Source organism: Nerophis ophidion, linkage group LG01 (assembly GCF_033978795.1).
Source record: "Nerophis ophidion isolate RoL-2023_Sa linkage group LG01, RoL_Noph_v1.0, whole genome shotgun sequence".
Lineage (NCBI taxonomy): Eukaryota > Metazoa > Chordata > Actinopteri > Syngnathiformes > Syngnathidae > Nerophis > Nerophis ophidion.
This window is the reverse complement of record NC_084611.1, coordinates 37065922-37089841: the sequence shown is the minus strand read 5'-3', so window position 1 is coordinate 37089841 and position 23920 is coordinate 37065922. Positions and strand designations below refer to the sequence as shown.

General features: G+C 40.6%; 1 protein-coding gene across 3 annotated transcripts in view; it reads left to right on the top strand.

The window, feature by feature from the left end:
- Positions 1-23920, top strand: part of LOC133553595 (netrin receptor UNC5C-like) — a 581431-nt gene that overhangs the window by 118440 nt on the left and 439071 nt on the right. The window lies entirely within an intron of this gene.

Below are 23920 nucleotides of genomic sequence, written 5' to 3'. Positions count from 1 at the left end.
GCCGGGTCAAACTCGCTTCCCAAAATAATTAGCGCATGCTTAGTATTACCGCCTGGTCAAACACTTCCCCTGTCATCATTTTCGAAATGGAGGAGGCTGATTTCAATACCGGTAATCTGAAATCGCATAAAGGGAAGAAGATTAAGAGCTATTCTGTAGGATTTAAGGTTAAATCTTACATCACACTCAAATTTTTACTGCATGCCTTTGGTAAGTGCCGGAGTGAGAATAGGTTTTAAAATAATTAGCGCATGCTTACTTTTACTGCATGCCTTTGGTAAGCACAGGAGTAAGAAGAGGATTTAAATTAATTACAGCCCCGGCGGCAATTCAAGGAAATACGGTATACTCAAAACGTAGCTACTGCCATCCTTTACAGTTAATAATAAAAATAAAGGAGGTCGCCTACAGCCACAGCTATTGTGATGAAAATGATTAGATTCTACCATCACCGCACAAATAACAATCAATTTAATAATTGCTTTGTTTATTGTTAAATGGCCATCCCTGAATGAGCATGACTTTTTGCCGGCAGCGATGCATTCAGGTGCCATTCTGGTGCCACTCAACACTCACTTTTCTCTAAGCGGCCGTTTTACACAAAAAAAAACATGGTGTTTGTGGGCAGATTGAATAATTACTTATTTTGGTATTCATGTGTGTGAAAGGCCTTGAAGGTAATTTAATTTGGTTGTGCTGCTTTTTGAAGATTGTTTCAGCGTGTGTGTGTGTTTGTGTGTGTGTGTGTGTGTGTGTGTGTGTGTGTGTGTGTGTGTGTGCGTGCGTGTGTGTGTGCGTGCGTGCGTGTGCGTGTGCGTGGGAGAGAACGCACCATTATGTGGAAGTTATGAATTTAGACACACTCCATTGGATTATAATTGTTGTTGTTCATTTCCTACTTCCTTCCTCCTGCACGCCCAAATCCTGCTTAATTAGGCACGATGAGGCGTAGTTAACCAGAAAAGAGAAGTATTAAAGAAACTATACGTAAAAAAAATAAAATCCTGTCGTGTCGATAGCAGCTTTAAAAAAATCGGCGCCCCCATGTTGCCATCGCTTGCATGAACGCTAACGCCTGGTGTGGTACAATTTTGCTCCCCTTTGAGATGTGAGTGGCCCGAGATGGAATGTGAAAATACGATGAGGATTTTGACCCTCGTTAAGGGGCCTTCTTCCATTTTGGCAGATGAGAGTTCAGTTCAGTGATCTTGAAAATGTCTCTCCCACAAAAGGTTAATTGGATTAGAAGTTTAATAGACCCTAATCCGGGTGGTCCCTAATTGGCCAACTCAGTTCAACTGAATGAAGTGACTTATAATAATCTATGTCAGGGAATATAGATTATTATATATATTTTTGTATTTTTTTTTTTGATCTTAAAGATCTAAAAAAATATTTGGGAATGTCCGGCGGGCCAAATTGAAAAGCTTAACGGGCCACATGTGGCCCCCGGGCCTTAATTTGCCCAGGATTGATCTATATCAGGGATCACCAACCTTTTTGAAACCAAGAGCTACTTTTTCGGTACTGATTAATGCGAAGGGCTACCAGTTTGATACACACTTGAATACATTGCCAGAAATAGCCAATTTGCTCAATTTACCTTTAACTCTATGTTATTATTAATAAAACTAACTAATTAGAATCTTTTTGAGAGAATTAAAAAAATAATTTATGGAACATCATTAGTATTTTTTCCTGATTTAGATTAATTTTAGAATTTTGATGACATGTTTTAAACAGGTTAAAATCCAGGTTAGAATATATAACAAATTTGACCAAGATATATTACATATATACAAAGACGAATAATTATTTCTTGTAGATGTTCCAGAACAAACATTTTAAAATAAAGTCAAAAGACTTTGAAATAAGATTTAAATTTGACTCTACAGATTTTCTAGATTTGCCCGAATATTTTTTTTGAATTTTAATCATAATAAGTTTGAAGAAATATTTCACAAATATTCTTCGTCGAAAAAACAGAAGCTAAAATGAATAGTTTTATTAAAATGTATTTATTATTCTTTACAATAAAAAAAAATCTACTTAAATCTATTTAAATCGTCAGGAAAGAAGAGGAAGGAATTTAAAAGGTAAAAAGGTAAATGTGTTTAAAAATCCTAAAAATCATTTTTAAGGTTGTAATTTTTCTCTAAAATTGTCTTTCTGAAAGTTATAAGAAGGAAAGTCAAAAAAGAAATAAATTTATTTAAACAAGTGAAGACCAAGTCTTTAAAATATTTTCTTGGATTTTCAAATTCTATTTGAGTTTTGTCTCTCTAAGAATTAAAAATGTCGAGCAAAGTGAGACCAGCTTGCTAGTAAATAAATACAATTTAAAAAATAGAGGCAGCTCACTGGTAAGTGCTGCTATGTGAGTTATTTTCAGAACAGGCCCGTGGGCGACTCATCTGGTCCTTATGGGCTACCTGGTGCCCGCGGGCACCACATTGGTGACCCCTGGACTATATGATAATCACCCGAATGAGTCCTCTTCCTCGTGCGCTCTACACTGCAGTTGTACACTGCTGCAGTATAGCCACCATCATGTTGTTCATATTAACCATCCATTTTTTACCGCTTGTCCCTTTTGGGGTCGCGGGATAGGTGCTGGAGCCTATCTCACCACTATAGCATTTTTCTTCAAGCTTTTTCACGCGATCTCTCTGTGAGGATGGGCCAAGAAATACAAATAAAGGTCAAATGTAAACATTAAACACTAAATATTAGAAAAAAAACTATTCCAAATAATTGAAAAAACAAAACTTGAAATAGTAATAACAAAATATTTTCCCTATATGCTAAACATTAGCATTATATACAATTCTATCTGATTTAAAAAAAAACACCTTTATACTGCAGTATATAATCTCAATTTTCAATTGGCTACTACTCGCTTGCATAAGTGAAATTAACTTAATAAAAGACCTCAATGGGGCGGTATAGCTCAGTTGGCAGAGCGGCCGTGCCAGCAACTTGAGGGTTGCAGGTTCGATCCCCGCTTCCGTCATCCTAGTCACTGCCGTTGTGTCCTTGGGCAAGACACTTTACCCACCTGCTCCTAGTGCTGCCCACTCTGGTGTAAATGTAAAAATTATATATTGGGTTTCACTATGTAATGCGCTTTGAGTCACTAGAGAAAAAGCGCTATATAAATATACTTCACTTCACTTCAATATTTAGACACACATGCAATTTTATTGTCATAATGTCATCCAGGATTTAAAAAAAAATGGTTTAATTGAATGCACCTCATTTATTTGTTCAAAACTTGGTAACTTTGTTTATGTAAAATCATGCCGGGTGTATTTGAGAGTGAAATTTGCCAAATAATACACCAGTTGGCATTATTTTCGACAACCGTTTTATATATGTATATATATATATATATATATATATATATATATATATATATATATATATATATATGTACATATTTATACATGTATGTATATGTTCACACATATATGTATATATATATATATATATATATATATATATATATATATATATATATATATATATATACATATGTATGTATATATCCGACAGTTTTCCTTCCTCAAAAGCCACTTTGGTCTCCTCGGCGTAACGGAAGTGGTCAGGATTCTGGACCGCACCATTATATACATATATATATATATATATATATATATATATATATATATATATATATATATACTGTTTGTGTAAATGTATGTATAAACATGATTATTTTATATCAAATGATAAAAAATCCATTAAAGAAAATTGAAGATTTAATATGTTTAATTTTTTATCAGTTTATTATTATAGCAAATAATTTGTCATATTCTCACAAGGCAATTATCGATTTTTTTTTTGTATTTCGTATTACTTCCTGTGCAGCTCTCGTACAACAGCCGTTTGCCTCCATTCAGCACCACTCCTATGTGCGTGCTCTCTCACCCGTCCTTGACTGACAATCAGGACACACCTGTCCATGGTTGCCAATCATGGTGCTTGAAAATAATCATTTTGCTCTGTTTGTTTTGCACTGAATACGCCTTTTTCCTCTTTGTGTACTTTCCAGCTGCACGTTTGTTTTTCGTGTTACCTTTTTTTTCTCGCATTGTGCACTTGCTTGCCGTCTCTGCATCCTGGGGTCCAGGCATGTGCCATAATGTTTCTTTATTTTAATTGTTGCTTGTTTTAATGGTGCTTATGCATGTATTACATCCTGTTTTTCATGTATTTATTCATGTGTATTTAGATGGTTATCTCTAATTTTTGGTATTTAGTCCTTTGATTAGGTAGTAGAGTGTGTCCCGTGGGTACGGTTCATTCCAGTGTCTTCACACTGTATTTGTTTGATATTCAAATACCTGCACTTTTAGAGTAAACATAGGTATAAGTGAGATGTCTTTGCATATCCTGCATGCCTAAGTAGAAGCGAGGGGAAATACATCTGTCAGATCTCGGCTTTGATGCCTCAAAGCTTGTCTATTCCTCGTCGCGGTGGGATTGTGGGTAGATTTGTGTCTGAATTTTAAGCTTGACCTGCATCGAGTCTGAGTATCTTATCGATCTCATTCGCAGCCCACACTGCTACTGTCAAAGAATCCATTACTACCTGTTAGAATCTCCTTTTAATATTGTATGAGGCCTCTTTGGCTGTGCGCTGACTGAGCGGCCATATGCTTCTCATTCCCAACTGCTTTCCCTTTTCCTTTTCGAGCTTTGTTTTCGCTATCAATGCGGGAAGAATGGAAATAAGATTTTGTCGGCCCAGGATTTATTGTTGTTTGTCTGCCTGCAGAGATTTTTTTATTTTTTTTGCTTATGTGTGTGTGTGCAGAACACGGATCGCATTTTTCTTGGAACATGTTTAGATTTTGTACTCGAGATCTTATCACGGACCAAAATGCTACCGCTCGCTTCACTTTAGACAAACAGTAAATTACTGTTTTTTTCATGTTGGCCAGTTTGTAGCTGGCAATAATGTGTAAGGCAAATAAAACATTTTAACAATATGTCTCTTATAGAATTATAATTTCGACAAGCGGAAAAAAAGTACAGCCAAACACAGCAGTACCTCAGCTTAAAAGTTAAATAACAATAAAGTAAGTTACTTTTTCTCTTTTAACATGTTCTATCTACATTTCTGTTAAAATGTAATAATCACTTATTCTCCTGTTGTTGGATACTTTACAATCATTTTGGATGATTCCACAAATATGCGCATCGATCCGATACCAAGTCGTTACAGGATCATACATTAGTCATATTCAAAGTCCTCATGTGTCCAAGGACATATTTCTTGATTTAGTTCAAACACTGATGACATCTATTAAATGAGACAAGAAGCAAGGACTTAAACAGAGACCGAATTAAATTTGGCTCAATTTGAAGGGAAACATCTGGGCTGTACTCTTGTACAGTCTCCATCACACTCTGGTGGAAGATTGTACCCCACCTCTTTTTAGAACACAAGAAAAAGTGGCAGGATAATTGGAATAAAGAAACAAAAGGTACAGAGTATTACAAAGGCCAGAGGAGAGTAGGTGTAATGAGAGGAGGGGGTAGAAATAGGAAGGAAGAAGACACTATTACTAGAATGAGATTAGGACATACATATCTAAATAGTTCACTAAAATTGATAGGAAAACATACTACAGGGCTATTGGATTCTTGCCATCAGATAGAAAATGTTGACCATGTTTTAATACATTGTAGGAAATACAATAGAGGAAGGGAAATACTGGAAAGTAAGTTAGCAAAATAAAATGTTAGGTTAGCAGTGGAAGATATATTCGGATTGAATTTAGAACACACAGGATATAAAGCAATATACACATATTTAAAAAACACTGGGTCAAATAAAAGACTATAGAGTAGGGATCCACTTCTGTCCACACTCCATTACAGTAGGTGGCGGTAATGCACACCAGAAGGTTGCTTGCAAACCGCCATAAAAACAGAAGAAGAAGAAGGAAGGAAGAAGACCTATTTTTATTTGGACTTTCCCTGTTCACAAAACAACAGCTGTTTCTAAAGGAATGGGGGGTATGTAAATAGCCATTGTTTTCGGTCACATTAACACAAAAGAAAAAGATGCCTCGGGCTTGAACTGGTTCTGGATCGAGCTTGGGCAGGTATTGGATCAAAATAGATAACCCCTCCCGTCTCCTCCGATCGTACACTGCGGAATTTTCCAAGCCTTTGGCTTGGTGCAACAAAGAAAGCTTCTGTCTGCTCGCCGGAAGTTTCCAAAAACGTAAACTTTTGTGATAACTTACACAAAATTATTCTAACAATAAACATAATTTGAATAAAAAAAAAACGAAAGAAGATGTTGCGATGCCAAAAAAAAAATGATGTAATCATAGAAGTATCGACTATATACATATGCTCCCGTACTTGGTATCATTACAGGTGTTAGGTGTGGATCCACCAATAGCATTTTTTTACGTTTTGATACCGGCTTGCAGACCGGTACTTTTCAGAGGCGGAATGGTACCGAATATGATTCATTAGTATTGCGGTACTAAAATAATACCCGTATACCGTACAACCCTAATACCGACTTTGAAAACCAATGTCACAAATGAAGGCTAATGTGGAAAACAAACGCAACGATTCAGCATCAGTTCATACAACTCATAGATGGGTTGTGATTGGAGATGTCCGATAATGGCTTTTTTGCCGATATTGTCCAACTCTTAATTACGGACTGCGATATCAACCGATGCCGATATATACAGTCGTAGAATTAACACATTACTATGCCTAATTTTGTTGTGATACCCCGCTGGATAGGTTTTCCAAAATAAATCACCTCAATTTATGGAAAAAAAATGCCAATTTATCATTGAAGTCACAGAGTGCATTATTTTGTTTTAACATGCCTCAAAACAGCAGCTTGGAATTTGGGACTTGCTCTCCCTGAGAGAGCATGAGGAGGTTGAGGTGGGCGGGATTGGGGTAGGGGGGTTGGGAGCAGCGGGGGGTGTATTTTGTAGCGTCCCCGGAAGAGTTAGTGCTGCAAGGGGTTCTGGGTATTTGTTCTGTTGTGTTACGGTGCGGATGTTCTCCCAAAATGTATTTGTCATTCTTATTAGGTGTGGGTTCACTGTGTGGCGCATATTTGTATCAGTGTTAAAGTTGTTTATACGGCCACCGTCAGTGTGACCTGTATGGCTGTTGACCAAGTATGCTATTCATTCGCTTTTGTGTGTGAAAAGCCGTAGATATTATATGATTGGGCCGGCATGCAAAGGCGGTGCCTTTAAGGTTTATTGGCGCTCTGTACTTCTCCCTTGCGTTTTAAAAAGTCATACATTTTACTTTCTGAAACCGATACCGATAATGTCCGATATTACATTTAAAGCATTTGCTGGCCGATAATATCGGCAGTCCGATTTTATCGGACATCTCTTGTATTTACAGTTAAACAACATTTACTTAGTATTTTTTTATTTGTTTAAAGTTAATATGAAATACCGTATTTTCAGGACTATAAAACGCACCGGTATATAAGCCGCACTCACTATATTTTAGAAGAAAAGATACATTGTGAAATGAGTTATTCATACAGAAATAGTTTTGTAAATATTTATTTCTATGCCTTTATTGTTTCCCAATGGTGACTGTCACATGGCAGTAAAACGGCTGATCAAACAAAACAGAAGTCTTCTTCATGGACCCACTAGCTGCAGACGTTGGCTCTCCAATCAGCTTGCGTGCGGCTCTTTAGCGCCGCCCTAGTGGCTGCCTGGACCTCTTCCATATATGTGTGAAAATGGAAAAAGATTAAGAAATATTTTTTATTTTAATATATTTCCTGTAGGAGGACAAATATGACACAAACCTTCCTGATTGTAACCTTCAAGGTACTCAAAGCGCTTTAACACGATTTCCACATTCACCCATTCACACACTGATGGCAGGAGCTACCATGCAGGGCCCTAACCACCACCCCATCAGGAGCAAGGGTGAAGTGTCTTGTTCAAGGAAACATCGGACGTGACGAGGTGGGTAGAAGGTGGGGATGCCCCCCCCACCCCCCCCCCCCAACTCAGAGACAGACTAAAACCAGAGGAACACCAAAGAGACAAACCAAACCGTGTCATCATCTCCTAAAACCTTGTATTCTACTTGTACTGTACTCCTCTTTTTATGTAGCAAGAATTCAACTCTGGTGTGAAGTTCTGCTCATCTCTTACGGAGATTTGCATCATCTTTTTCTGAAGCAGAGTGGCTGGTTGTCTTATGCTTGGTGTTGTCAGAGTGACGGATGCATCAGTGGCCACTGGTGTGGGTTGAGGAGGCTCGGAAGGGTTCTTGCTGACCCACTTTAGGAATTCTCACGAAAATAGTTTTATTTCCAACTTTGTGGTGGGGGGACCAATTTTTAATAAGAATTTGGACGCAGTGCATGAGAACGTGGGAAGGATCAAGTAGTTGTCTTGCCTGGGACCACTATTTGGCAGTAGAAGTGTCCTGGGAATCAGATATTTTCCTTTTTTAATGGATCAGAGAGCGCCTGGTGAGCTGCCGGCCCCAGACACCGTCACGTTTCCTGACATCTTCACAGGAGTTGCATGCGTTCCACGAGGGTGCGCGTCTTGCCAGAACACCAGCCCGAGCTTCAGAGCAAACTGCGACGAACACGTCTTCCACACAAATCCTCACCTCCGTAAAATGCATTAAGTTTCTTTCAAGTACCTTAAACATTGGAGGACTAGAGGGAAAAAAGAATGGCTCGCATAAAAAGCTAAAGCTTAGTGATGTCTCTGATTTATCAGATTGTAGGTGGGTTTATTTTGTACTCTTCGTGTTCATATTTCACTGTTCGTTGCATTTTTGTTGCGTTTCACCTGATTGTAAAATGTGTCGATGGAAATGGGGAGTGACTGTGGAGAGGCGGAGCCGACGGGCCGACGCGGGGTAGGACAAACCGTGGTCCTACTCAAGATGGCGGCCAGGAAGTGGAGTATGCAGCGGAACGGAGAGGCGGGGCACGCGTGGAGCAATGCTGCAGCGATCGGAACCAGGTGCGTAGTACACACACCTGCTCTCAATCTGTGCATCTCCTCCTGCTGTATAAAAGGGGAGAAGGAGGAGCAATCGTGGCAGAAGAAGTAGGAGAACCAGCAGACGAAAAAGACGAGCGAGAGCCACGGAGCGACCGAGACCAGCACAGGAAGACGGGCGACTAAAAAGGAGACTGGCGCGGGCGAAGGAGGCACTGAAAGAGCGACCGACTGACACTGCTCGCACCGGTCTCCTTTTCAGTCGCCCATCTTCCTGTGCTGGTCTTGGTCGCTCGGTGGCTCTCGGTGGTTCTCGCTCATCTTGTTCGTCTGCTGGTTCTCCTACTCATTCTGCTGGTTCTCCTACTTCTTCTGCCACAATTGCTCCTCCTTCTCCCCTTTTATACAGCAGGAGGAGATGCACAGATTGAGAGCAGGTGTGTGTATTACGCACCTGGTTCCAATCGCTGCAGCGTTGTTCCAGGCGCGCCCCGCCTCTCCGTTCCGCTGCATACGCCGCCTCCTGGCCGCCATCTTGAGTAGGACCACGGTTTGTCCTACCACGCTGTCGGCCCGTCGGCTCCGCCTCTCCACAGTGACGTTCATATTTTGTCAATATTCAGTTTTTTATCCTTTGTAGAAAAATGTAAAATTCCATTATGTTTTTTAAGGCGGTCTGTCATAACGTTTTTAGCATTCAATCTGACATTATTGTGAGGTTTTGTATTTGTCATGTTTTATGGTCACGTTCTGTTTGGTTTTGGACTTATTGTGCACTCTTCTTTGTTTTTGTCACCATGACAACTCATTAATTTTCACTTGTCATGTCACGCACCTGATTCACTAGGATTAATGCACCTGTTTATCACCACAGCACTATTTAAGCCACATCACCCTCTACACACCCTTGTTATCCACGCCGATGATCCATGCTCCCTTTCTCGTTCCAAGTAAGTTTTCGTTATTCATGCCATAGTTTGCAAGTTTTGTTTTATGTCCATAGTTTACGCTGTAGTAATAGTTTTGTTTTCATAGCCCAGTTTTGTACCTCCGCTGAGAGCGCCTTTTGTTTATACCCCTTGTTTTTTTGTGATATTTTTGAGTTAATAATAAAAGATGTCATTACCTTCACGCCATGTCCGGTCCAGTCGCTTTGCACCACGGGAAAACAAACCGCACCATAGTCCACGCCTTGACAGTATTAGTGTTCATAAAAATACATACACCGGCCCCCAGACTCATTTTTTTTCTCTAAATGTGGCCCCCGAGTCAAAATAATGGCTCAGGCCTGTTATAGAACATTTTGAATAGTATAATTACCCAGAAAAACTAATTAGTGTGCGCGCTCATATTCCCGACATTTTCTCCGTCCACACTGCAATAAATGTTAAACGGCTTATACAATCCCCGGTTTTTACAGTAATTGCAAACAATTAAATGATTTTTAAGTTAATGTCGCTCGCTTATGTAACCCCGCCACGACTTGTCGTCGTGCTGCTGCTAAAGATGATAAATGGCTTCTGCGGAAAGTGCGCCAAAAATGAACCCTCCCAATTTCCAGTTGTTTCTTTAAACTCCTCTTTCAAACATCCAATCTCTTTGTGTCTCTCTCTCGGCGACGAATAAAATGATCCTCGGGTAAATTATCGTTTCCCTTTTCTGCGGAACGCTGGGGATGCTTCCGCAAAAAAAAAAAAAAAAAAGCCTCCCGGAGACAAACTTCAAAGCTGCACCGAAGCACTTTACAATTAGCGGCAAGAAACGAGAAGGCTTTAAGCCGGATTGTGGAAAAGGTGATAAAAAGTGTAGACGGATGCAGGCAAAGTTGTTTTGGAGAGCTTGGAAACTTGTTTTCATGCAGTTGGGATATGAATTACTTAAAAAAAAAAAAAAAAAGGATTTTAACATTTTTCACTTTAATCAAGGATGGGCATTTTGACTGATCAATTTCAACAATTGTTTCAAAGTGGTTGAGGTAATTTGAGTTCAAATGGAGAGCACTACCTGGCTACAACCGGCAGAGGCGCTATTGGTTTAGTCCGTTGATTCCGTCGATGGAAGAACGACGTGACGTTGGCTATGGGAAGTCGCATTTTATGCAACATTTTTACTAGAGATGTCCAATAATGGCCTTTTTGCCAATATCTGATATTCCGATATTGTCCAACTATTAATTACTAATTCCGATATCAACCGATACCGATATATTCAGTCATGGAATTAACACATTATGTAGCGTCCCGGAAGAGTTATTCCTGCAAGCAGTTTTGGGTATTCGTTCTGTTGTTACGGTGCGGATGTTCTCCCGAAATGAGTTTGTCATTCTATTTTCCCTTCACAGTTCAAAGCTGCTTCCAAGTCAGGTATCCTCTCCTCTATAGTGGCAAATAATTGTTTCTTACACGTATCATTATCACTAGAGATGTCCAATCATGGCCTTTTTGCCGATATCCGATATTCCGATATTGCCCAACTCTTAATTTCCAATTCCGATATTTACCGATACCAATGTATACAGTCGTGGAATGAACCGAAAGGGGGGTCTATTTAAAGGCACAAGTATACAAATGAGTTTTAAGATGGGATTTAAATGATTCTACTAAATTTGTCCCCTGCATTTGACCCATCCCCTTTTAAACCCCCCGGGAGGTGAGGGGAGCAGTAAGCAGGAGCGGTGGGCTACGCCCGGGAATCATTTTGGTGATTTAACCCCCAGTTTCAACTCTTGGTGCTGAGTGCCAAGCAGGGAGGTATTGGGTCCCATTGTTTATAGTCTTTGGTATGACTCAGCCGGGGTTTGAAGTTACAACCTACCTATCTCAGGGCGGACACTCTAACCACTAGGCCACTTAGTAGGTAACTATCAGTGGTACTTTAACTTTTTAAACTTCCAAGTACCGAGCATAGAATATCTCATTCCTAAATGTAAATCAGGCTTGAATCATTTGAAACCAATAGCTGTCACGTCAGAGTCGCATCCTTACGCTGGGTCGTTCCCCCAGGAATGCAGATGGAAAACTCCGGACAAAAGCGTGAGATAGGAATGATTTATTGTCTGTAAAATCGTGCAAACCACATGAATTCCAAAAAGCGTTCTGATAGCATGGGAGCCATGGCGAAGCTTAACACACGAACTAGAAACAAGAAACATAAAAGTAAATAGAAATAAATGGTAAATGGGTTGCACTTGTATAGCGCTTTTCTAACTCAAATATTTAGAATAGAATAGAATAGAATAGAATAGAATAGATCTTTATTGTCATTGCACAAGTACAACGAGATTGATTTTTTGGTACAAGTCCCGCTAAGAGCAGACATACGTTACAGGGAGACAAGACGGGACTGCCAACGGATCAGCCATTTTTACGGCGCTCCTTAAATAGGGGAGAACAGGGTAACATTGGGTGAGAGGAGGGGGAGTAAAAAAAAATATCAGTCTAAGGCTAGACCCTCAGGAGGGGTCCAGACTAAGTCCAAAAAAACCTCGCATAGCATGGCACACATATTAGACATAGTACGTATATCACACCACTTGCAACAGAGGGAGGGGGTGGGTTTGAGGTGACTCGCTGCCGCTGTATAGCGCTGCTCAGCCATCCACAGCCCCAGAGGAATTAAGCAGTGGTGAAGGCGTTGATTTCAAGGGTGGGGGTCATGTGTGTGGGTATATACCCAAATAACTTTGGGAGAGATGATGAATGTTTTTGTATGCCTGAGGCCGATAAAGTTCAACTACAGGTGTTGTTGACAAAAAGTAAGGTCAAAATCGTCCATCTTTGAGGAGGCCTTAAGGGGGTTATCTTCATAACAGCCCGTTCCCATGCCAAGGCCATTCAAGGGATTCCAAATCGTAGATTAAGAAGTTGTTTTGTTCTTCGAGGAGAAAAAAATAGTGACTTCTCTGTCTGTTCATGCTGGATTTTCTTCATTCCAATTATTATTCCTTCTCTGCAAGCTTTTCCAAGATGAGATCTATTTTGCGATTCAACTCAGAAATCGCCCCAGTCTGTGTTCCCACAGCCCGACCCAATCCTTCCATTGCGTTGAACAGCCGTTGGGCCCCTCGAGTGGCTGCCATCGTCTTCCGAATTTGTCGATACACCAGAGCAATGCCCAACCCAATCGGCAAGTGCCCCGCGATCACAGCTCCAGATAGGTAGATGTCTTCGACGTCCTCGATGGAAAGGGCTGAGAGGCACATGATCCTCCATGTGTTCCAGGAGTCCCTCACGTAACCCGCAGCGATGGTTCCATCAGGGCAGCCAGGCTCCCCCGAACCTCTATTTCTTGTCGAAAAGACTGTCAATTGCGTCAAGAGTCCAGCTGATTATATTCATATTGAAATTTGGATTAGAGGACAGCGCAAAGAAAGAGGCTTTTAAAAAAGTTCAGACCAGACAAACACAAAGAGAGCAAGCAGAGAAGGAGGAAACGGAGTGCGACCGCCCTCACCAGAGGCTAGAGAGAATTTGACACTATTTTCACATTCACTCATTCACACACACATTCACACACACATTCACACACTGATGGCGGGAGCTGCCATGCAAGGCGCTAACCAGGACCCATCAGGAGCAAGGCTGAAGTGTCTTGCTCAAGGACACAACAGATTTCACTAGGGTGGTAGAAGGTGAGGATTGAACCAGGAACCCTAAGGTTGCTTGCTCACCCAACTGCACCACGGAAGCCAGACTGAGCATGGCGAGCAAAAGGTGAATAAATAGATCTCTGATAAGTGGTTGACAGCAGCTGAGCGTGCCGACCACTAACCAGAGGCAGGTGAACCCAATTCATCCCCATGGAAACTAAAACAAACCCAGAGGTGCACAAACAGGAAGGAGCTAAGGGAGTCCAAAACTAACAGAACATAACAAAACATGATCCTGGCCACGGATCATGACAATAGCAGCAGTCAGAATACACATTTAACCACAAAATACACCCCTTAAAAAACATCCACCATTATTTAAAATTATAGTAAAGGAAAACTAGTGTTATTGCTATTAAAATTCAGTGTTTTGCTGAGTTTGAAGGTTGTTTTTTTTTTAGCTTTGTTTCTGTCTTGTTTGCGTCCTGCTGACAAAGATTTGCATTTTCCAACAACAAACAAACAAACAAACTTGTGTTGGACCGCCAACATGAAAGTGACAGACCGACACATAATCACACACTGGACTAAGGGATGCATGACGGAGTGTACAATCCACCGAGAGATCCGATGCAAAGTGGCTCCGGGCTGACGACAACTCTCGAAGGGGGGAAAGAAAAGACGGAAACTCTCGGAATTGTCTGTTTATACGCTGTTTACGTCCGCTTGCCTACTGAGACGTGCAGGGAAAATAGTCCCGGTTTTTCTCACATGTACACCATGCGGGTCGCCTTACAGCGGCTGCGGACAAAAGCGTGAAGGTAAGATTTGGTTTATTAAACATAAATCCCCCAACTACCAAAATACAGGCAAAGAACAAAGAAAGGCAAGCGTGCCTAAAACACGTGAACCTCGGACTTAGCCTAACAAAACTTTCTTTTCCATAAACGTGACGCAAACAATGAAGCCAGGACAAGTGATCAAAACAAGTATATAATAGTGTCTCTTGATTACAAACAGGTGTGTGAAAAATCATAAGGTAACCATGGTGACTAAACTCAGGAACTAGAGGAGTCCAAAACAAACAGAAAATAACAAAAACATAATCCAGACCACCGATCATGACACATTCAACATGTGCCATTTCGAACAATTTTGAACAGAAATAGTTCATGTACTTTCAGGTCAATTTTTCAAAATTACAATTTAAAAAACATTTGGCCGGGGGCCGGGCTAATTGACTGAAAGAGCACGCACTTCGCGCGGTGTTAGGATAGTATATGTCTTTATTGTCATTGCACAAGTATAACAAATCGTTTTCAGCACAAACCCGTTCATGATTAGACAAAAAAACCGTGTACAGTGTTACAGAACAGGAACACTGATGGGTCGCCACAAGGCGCCCCGTAAAAAGATGGGGAAAAAAGGTCAAACGCTGGGGAAGGATGAGTAAAAAAAAATGCAATCTAGACTGGGCTCCTAAGGGGGCCCAGTCTGGAGTGGGAAAAAAAAAACATCCATAGCAAAGCACATATACATCTTGAGATATCTAGCAATAAAGGGAAGGGAGTGCGGAGTCATGGTGGTAGGCCGCAGCTCTCAGGTGCTGACAATTTATTCATCACCCCTATGGGATTTGCGTGATGTCATGTTATTGATGAAAAAATGCATTTTTAGACCATATGATTTGCCTGAGCGTCTAGTAGACCCCGAGAGTAACACGCGGTTGCCTGGTTGCCTTTCCGTTAACAACGATAAATTATTTTTTAGTATAAGTTTGCTGATTTTAAGAAATGTAATGCCGGGCGCTTATCTAGCATTTACTTAATTTAAGAATATTTTTCAACATATCAAGCAAAAATGTCTCATATTTTTTTGTTTTCTCCCAGGAAAAGCGCACTTGTTATTAGTGGGAATATACTTATTTAAGGTATTTTTGGGTTTCATTGAAGTTAACTAATTTTACTTGTTTTGGAAAGTCTTGACCAGCCGAATTTTCTTGTTCTATCGGCAGATAATTTTGCTTAGTTCAAATAAAATACCCCTCATTTTTGTATGTTTTTTTCTTCTTTTTGAACACTGACTTTTTGCAGTGTAGGAGAAATCCACTTGTTGCAACGTTATGAAAAACAACACAATTCAATTTGTTTCTTCTTCAGTGGTTGCTACAGGTCTTTCCGGTGCACTGCTGTCAATATAGCGCCTCTACAGTGGCGCAACGGTGCCACTGCAGTTAAAATACATAGCTGCCGCAGAAGGACATCAATTGCTCAATCAACACAACCAGTATTACAAAACTCTTGTTTAACCACTGATATATCTATCAGTCAATCAATCAATCAATCAATCAATCAACCAAACAATCAATGTTTACTTATATAGTCCTAAATCACAAGTGTCTCAAAGGGCTGCACAAGCCACAATGACATCCTTGGTTCAGAGCCCACATCCGGGCAAGGAAAAACTCTTGTTTTTATTTTTTTATGTATTTTATTTTATTTTTTAAATGTATTCAATCCAACAAAACCATACACAGCAATACCATAACAACGCGATCCAATTCCAGAACCAAACCCGACCCAGCAACACTCAGAACAGCAACAATCAACAGAGCAATTGAGAGGACACACAAACACGACACAGAACAATCCTAAAGTAGTGAAACCAAATAGAATGTTATCAACAACAGTATCAATACCAGTAACAATTTGAACATAGCAGCGATTAAAAATCTCTCTGTGGAGAGGCGGAGCCGGCAGTCTGACAGCGAGACAGGGCACAGCGTAGCCCGCTGCAAGATGGGCTACGGCTAGACCTGATAACATTTGCGGGGTTGATTTCGGCGTGCCCCGCCTCGCTGCTTGCTCACAGTCCACGCCTCCTCGCCGCCATCTTGGGCCGGGCTCCGGCGTGTCCTGCCTCGCTGTCGGACTGCCGGCTCCGCCTCTCCACACCCTCATTGACATTATCATTGGATATTTATAAAGAAATAAAAAAATTAAATAAAAATGAACAATAGCGTCAGAGTGGCGTACACTTGCATTGCATCTCATAAGCTTGACAACAGACTGTGTCCAATATTTTCACAAAGATAAAAATATTTTTGGTTCATTTAATAGTTAAAACAAATTAAAATAATGGATCCCATATTCCAATATATGATTTGTTATTATCAAAACTAAATGCATTTTTTCCTACTGATATCATCTCCATAGCTGGTGGATACCAGTCAGAATGTGCTGGACTATCATCATCCTTCCATTTCTTGTTAGGGACCGATGTCCCTTTGGGACAGAGGACCCTAATGAATTTCTAGCGTTTTATTATTAGGGACCAAATGTCCCTTCAGGACAGCGGACGCTATTGTATTTCTAAGTTTTTATTATTATTATTATACCACCGCCTCTTTGAGCTGTAATTTGACCCCCTTAACATGCTTAAAAACTCACCAAACTTTACACACAGATAAGGACTGGCGAAAATTTCCATCTAATAAAAAAAAAAAACTCAAAATTGCATTCTAGCGCCCCCTAGGAAAAAACACAGACAAAACTGCTTGTAACTTCCGGTAGGAATGTCGTAGACCTCTAAAATGTAGGTCTCACTTAGACCTACATTTTATTAATTGACATCTTTCAGCAAAAATCAACAGGAAGTTGGCAATTACCCCTTCAAAACAAAAGTTTTGTAAAAACTAGTCACCTTTTTTCAAACATTATCTCATCCGAGTGCGTTTGTTTTGTCGGTTTCAAACTCGCACAGGAAAGAGATTGAACCCTTCTGATTAGAAGATGCGCCAGGAGTTTTTCTAACTGCTCCAGTTTTGATTTTACAAGCCTTCAAAGAACCACTACGCTGATGCTGCTGCGCTGCTGCTGTCTCAAGACGGCCGCTTAAAAGCAGGAAGCACCAGCGTGACCACACAATGCAGAGAAGGTAGGTACTTTGCGGGTAAAGATATGTTGACTGGGTGAAAGAAGGAGGCACCAGTTTGACTCCAGGACACAGAGAAGGTAGGTAATGTGCAGGTAAAGATATGTTGTCTGGGTGATGGCAGGAAGCACCAGCATGTATGGGTGAAAGAAAGAAGCACCAGTGTGACCCCAGGTTGCAGGGAAGGTAGGTAGGGTGCAGGTAAAGATATGTTGAATGGGTAAAGGCAGGCAACACCAGCAAAAGTCGGTCCCCGTCCATCGCTGCTTGCAGCTTTAATTAGGGATTGAACGTCCCCTTGTAGCTGAGATAGGCGCCAGCGCCCCCCGCGACCCCGAACGGGAATAAGCGGCAGAAAATGGATGGATGTCCCCTTGTATTTCTAAGGTTTTTATTCTTTATTATTATACCGCCGCCTCTTTGAGCTGTAATTTGACCCCCTTAACATGCTTCAAAACTCCCCAAATTGGACACACACATCAAGACTGGCGAAAATTGCAATGTAATCAAAAAAACCAAACCCCAAAACTCAAAATTGTGCTCTAGCGCCCCCTAGGAAGAAAACACAGACAAAACTGCCTCTAACTCCCAGTAGGCTCGTCGTAGACACATGAATCAAAAACCTCTATGTAAGTCTCACTTACACCTATATTTTTTCTTGTTTTTGAACACTGACTTTTTGCAGCGCCAGTCCCCAAAAGACCGGCACTGGCGCACGATACGTCCTGCAGAGCAGCCGATGAAATAAAGCGATAAGGACTTTCACGGGCATGTCGCTGCCCGCCCCGACTTAATGACAGCTGCCTTGTTGATGCTTCTGAAGCCAATTACAGTGCGAGGTAATTGGGGTTGATTGCTTGGAGGCCAATTATATCCCGCCACACACCCGGTGCCTTTATTATTGTGTGGCGGACCATTATGCTGTGTGGTCAAAAAAAAATAAAGGAGTGGTCTAAAATGATAACATCAGGCTCCGGTTACACGGAGGCATTTTCATACCAATTTGTGTCTTTTTTTTCTTTTTCTTGACCTTTTTCCGACTGAGTTTTTTTGAAAAACCTGGTAGCCATGAGAGCCATTGAGAAGTCCAATTAGAGTCGTGCGGTGTCAGCTATCACCGCGGCGGCGTGAATGTGCTCATTATGCGGCCTGGCTCGTGCGGCGGTGGTCGTCGCCGCCGGAGCTCCAGGGGCGACGGTGGGCGGCGGACGGCGGGGGCCGGGGTGGCCGAGCACTGTGCCCCCATTCATGGCCTTCAATCGGAGCCTCTGTGAACGCGACGCGCGCTCTTTTAGTATTGTTGTTTTTTCCTGAGATCACGTCAACAACAAAAAAAAGTGTGTTGGGTGAAGTCGGAATGTCTTCTGGGCAAATGAAAGAAGTCGTTTTTTATTTTGTTTTTTTTTTAAAGGAGCTGCAGGTGCAATTAGTTGCACTGAAGGGCTTTATTGTCGCTTTATTTAATGACGTACTGTGTGAATTCACAGCTTCGTCAACAAACAAAATAATGATAACGATACTGCTTAGGCTGCTGCCCCCGAGATCCGACCTCGGATAAGCGGAAGAAGATGGATATTAAAAATACAGGTAATGAGTGTTTCCATCGAATAACGTGACTTTATTAACACACTTAACACCAGTAAAGTAAAATAAAATTATATCTTATTGCTATTTATAAGCGAGTCCGAGTTTGAGTCCATGGTTCTCGCCAGAAAAAGGGTGGAGTGCCATCTCCGGGTTGGGGAGGAGACCCTGCCCCCAGAGGAGGAATTCAAGTACCTCGGAGTCTTCTTCACGAGTGAGGGAAGAGTGGATCGTGAGGTTGACAGGCCGATTGGTGCGGCGTCTTCAGTAATGCAGACGCTGTATCGATCCGTTGTGGTGAAGAAGGAGCTGAGCCAGAAGGCGAAAGTCTCAATTTACCATTCATTCCACGTTCCCATCCTCACCTATGGTCATGAGCTTTGGGTTATGACCGAAAGGACAAGATCAAAGTCTGGACTTCCCTGCTTAGCCTGCTACCCCCGCGACCTGACCTCGGATAAGCGGAAGAAGATGGATGGATGCTATTTATAATAATACGTAATAATAATATTTGAATTGCTTGTATGAATTACATTTTTAAAAATATTTTAGTTTGTATTCGTTTTATTACATTTGTCATCAATCATAATGCTAAAATACTACAGCTACTACTGTTTTTGTTTTTTTACGACTATTTATAATAAGCTGTGCAATAAAACATAATTGTTGATGTACAGTACAGGCCAAAAGTTTGGACACACCTTCTCATTCCAATGTGTTTTTTTTTTTGTTTTTTTTCATGACCAAAGAGGAAAAGAACCATCCGGATTGTTCCAGGCGCAAAGTTGAAAAGCCAACATCTGTGATGGTATTGGGGTGTGTTAGTGCCCAAGGCATGGGTAACTTACTAATTACTTATTCATGCTGAATGGTACACACAGGTTTTGGAGCAACATATGTCGCAATGTCTTTTTCATGGACGCCCCTGCTTATTTCAGCAAGACAGTGGCAAGCCACATTCTGCACTTGTTACAACAGCGTGGCTATGTAGTAAAAGAGTGTGAGTACTAAACTGGCCTGCCTGTTGTCCACACCTGTTTCCCATTGAAGATGTGTCGCTCATTATGAAGCCTAAAACACCACAACGGAGACTCCAGACTGTAGAACAACAGTCCACAGGGATCCTAGTGGGCCAGGCCAATCATTCCTTATTGTCATGATCTCTGGTCTGGATAATGTTTTTTATTTTCAATCTAAGACTCCTTCGGTTCCTGTTTTTTGTGCACCCTTGTTTGTTTTTGTTACCATGGTTACTTATTATTTCCACCTGATTTTAATTAGTGTTCATGCGCTCACCTGCTGCCTGAGCACTAATCAGAGGCATTATTTAAACCTGTCTGCCCTCCAGTGAGTGCTGGAGTATTGTTTGCTGTTTGCTGTGGACTGCCTTTTTTTGGAAGCTGAGAGCTATTCCCTGGATCCCTGTTTGCTGTTTCCTGGTTTCTGGTTTGTGTTTTCCTTGCCTTATTTTTCGAACATTAAAGCCATGCTTTCATTTTCCAAGCCTGTCATCTCTGCATCTTGGGGTTCGTCACCACCACTTCGTGACACTTATCTCTAAACTAAAACTGGGGAAATGCGTTGAGTGTTCCGGGCTTCAGTACAGTGTTGATCTCCTGAAGACATGATTTTATTTCACAATTCCTTGAGTGAAAAAAATTGCCTGGTTAGTAGGGGTGTAACGGTACACAAAAATGTCGGTTCGGTACGTACCTCGGTTTAGAGGTCACGGTTCGGTTCATTTTCGGTCCAGTAAGAAAACAAACAAATATAATTTTTTGGGTTATTTATTTACCAAATTTGTAAACAATGGCTTTATTCTTTTAACATTGGGAACACTATAATAATTCTGCTTATGTTAATCCACATTAAACTGCCTCAATTTGTTGCTTTGATTAAATAAAATGACAAAACTTTTCTTCTAGATATAAAAAGTGCAACATTAAACAGTTTCAAGTCAACTCATCATGCTTGATTTATTACAGCATTTGGGAAGCCTGTAGTTGACTTTTATTATGTAAATGTTATATTTTTGTCAACATGTGATAGCGGGGACCCTGCTATTCAAAACTAGGCTGCTACATTACGTATGATTAATGTAACCATAGCTGAAAAATAGTACAATAGCAATAGGAGAGACTATTCATCTCTGAAATCTATGGAGTTCATGTTAGTTCATGTGAAATAACATGAACTAATAACAATAACACACACGCACACACAGCAAAATGCGCTAACGTAACGCTAAAAGCTGATTAGCCTTCACATCACCTCAAGCCAGAACTGTGAACTGCAGTTTAAGTTTCTAGAAGGTCAACGGGCTCATACTGATGTTTGTAATATTTTTGACTGGAAAGGGTTTTTTTATAATTTGGGGAGTGTACGATGTCCGCTGCTAAACACATGTCTGATCAACAAGGAAGCATTTACAACATGCGTTCTGAATACGCACTGCGGATTGGCTGTTCCATCGCTCTGAAGACGCACTGCTGATTGGCTTTGTATGTACCCAATCAGATGGTTGTGTGGGCGGGAAAATGCTGGGTGCTCACTGCTCAGAATGAGGCAGCTGCAGAGCAGCTTGTGAAGACTTTAGTTTACAAACCCGTTCGATACACCCTCGTACCGAAACGAAACCCCCGTACCGAAACGGTTCAATACAATTACACGTACCGTTACACCCCTACTAGTGTACATGTGTGCCTTCCTTGAGTAAAGCAAGCTATACAGCTATGTTGTTATTATGAGGTTTGTTACTTATGTATGTAATGTTGCATCCATCCATCCATTTCTTACCGCTTGTCCCTTTTGGGGTCGCTGGAGCCTATCTCAGCTGCATTCGGGCGGTAGGCGGTGTACACCTTGGACACCCTGGACAAGTCGCCACCTCATCGCAGAGTATGTTTATCATTTGAATATTATTTGCATTATTTTTATTTACATTCTGAAATGAAGGTTGAAAGGGCATGAATGGGAGCCTTAAAAAAAATAGAAGTAACTAAATAGTTACTTTTCATACTAACACTTTACCTTTTGGTGTAAGTAACTGAGTTAGTAACTGAGTTACTTTTGAAATAATGTAACTAGTAACTGAAACAAGTTACTGGTTTTCAGTAACTAACCCAGCACTGCTACCAAATCTCAAAAATTGGCCCACAGAAAAGAAACAAGACATATCGTTGCTTTTAAAAAAAGTTCACACTCTAAAAAAAACATTGACGCTGCCTGAGAAACTCCCTCTTTTTTATAACCTTCTCGCCCGAATCCTGACTTAAAATAGTCCTTTCAAGTCGGCTGATAATGAAAATGCACGCTGTAATTGTAAGTGACTGGTGTGGTTTAGCAGAGACGGCAATAATTGTGTGTGGCTGCTTTGGATCGGAGGGTGTGGCCGTCTCTCAGGTGTGATTATCCACAGGAACACATTAGACGGTGGTTTTGTTTCAGGGCGGGCTGTCACGCGGAGACCAAAATATATGCACACGGTCTGTCTCGTTTTCTTGGGGTGAATGTCATTGTTTTCATCAACTGAACCTGGCGGGGTTAAAGGGAATATTTGATTGCTTTATTTTGTGATGTTCCGCATGATCTGGGCCAGGAGTGTAGAAACTCTTTCCAATATTTTCAGAAAAGTTAAATCAAGTATTCTATTTTGTAAAAATAAAAAAAATGCTGAAAACACATTTTATATATATATTTAAAGACAAAATATTATTATTATCTATTATAGGTGTCAAGTGTCAAGACCAATGTTATTTTTTTCCTTTTATTTTCCTTTAGTTTGCAACAATTTCTTCAAACAATGAAACAGCTTCTTTTTCCTTTTTAGCAGCTTTTAGCAGCTTTTAGAGTCTTTGTTAGCTTTTAGGAGTCTTTAGTCTTTAAGGAGCTTTTAGGAGCTTTTAGGCAGTATTTTAGTCTTTAAGGAGCTTTTAGGAGTCTTTAGGAGATTTTAGAGTCTTTGGTAGCTTTAAGAAGTCTTTAGTCTTTAAGGAGTTTTTAGGAGTCTTTGGGAGCTTTTAGAGTCTTTGGGAGCTTTTAGAGTCTTTGGTAGCTTTTAGAAGTCTTTAAGGAGCTTTTAGGAGTCTTTAGGAGCTTTTAGGTAGTCTTTAAGGAGCTTTTAGGAGTCTTTAGGAGCTTTTGGAGTCTTTGGTTGCTTTTAGCAGTCTAGTCTTTAAAGAGCTTTTAGGAGTCTTTAGGAGCTTTTAGGCAGTCTTTTAGTCTTTAAGGAGCTTTTAGGAGTCTTTAGGAGCTTTTACAGTCTATGGTAGCTTTTAGCAGTCTTTAGTCTTTAAGGAGCATTTAGGAGTCCTTAGGAGCTTTTAGGTAGTCTTTAAGGAGCTTTTAGGAGCTTTTAGAGTCTTTGGTAGCTTTTAGCAGTCTAGTTTTTAAAGAGCTTTTAGGAGTCTTTAGGAGCTTTTAGGCAGTCTTTTAGTCTTTAAGGAGCTTTTAGGAGTCTTTAGGAGCTTTTACAGTCTATGGTAGCTTTTAGCAGTCTTTAGTCTTTAAGGAGCATTTAGGAGTCTTTAAAAGCTTTTAGAGTCTTTGGTAGCTTTTAGCAGTCTTTAGTCTTTAAGGAGCTTTTAGGCGTCTTTAGGAACTTTTAGGCTGTCTTTTAGACTTTAAGGAGCTTTTAGGAGCTTTTAGACAGTCTTTTAGGCTTTAAGGAGCTTTTAGGAGTCTTTAGGAGCTTTTAGAGTCTTTGGTAGCTTTTAGCAGTCTTTAGTCTTTAAGGAGCTTTTAGATGTCTTTAGGAACTTTTAGGCATTCTTTAAGACTGTAAGCAGCTTTTAGGAGCTTTTAGGCAGTCTTTTAGGCT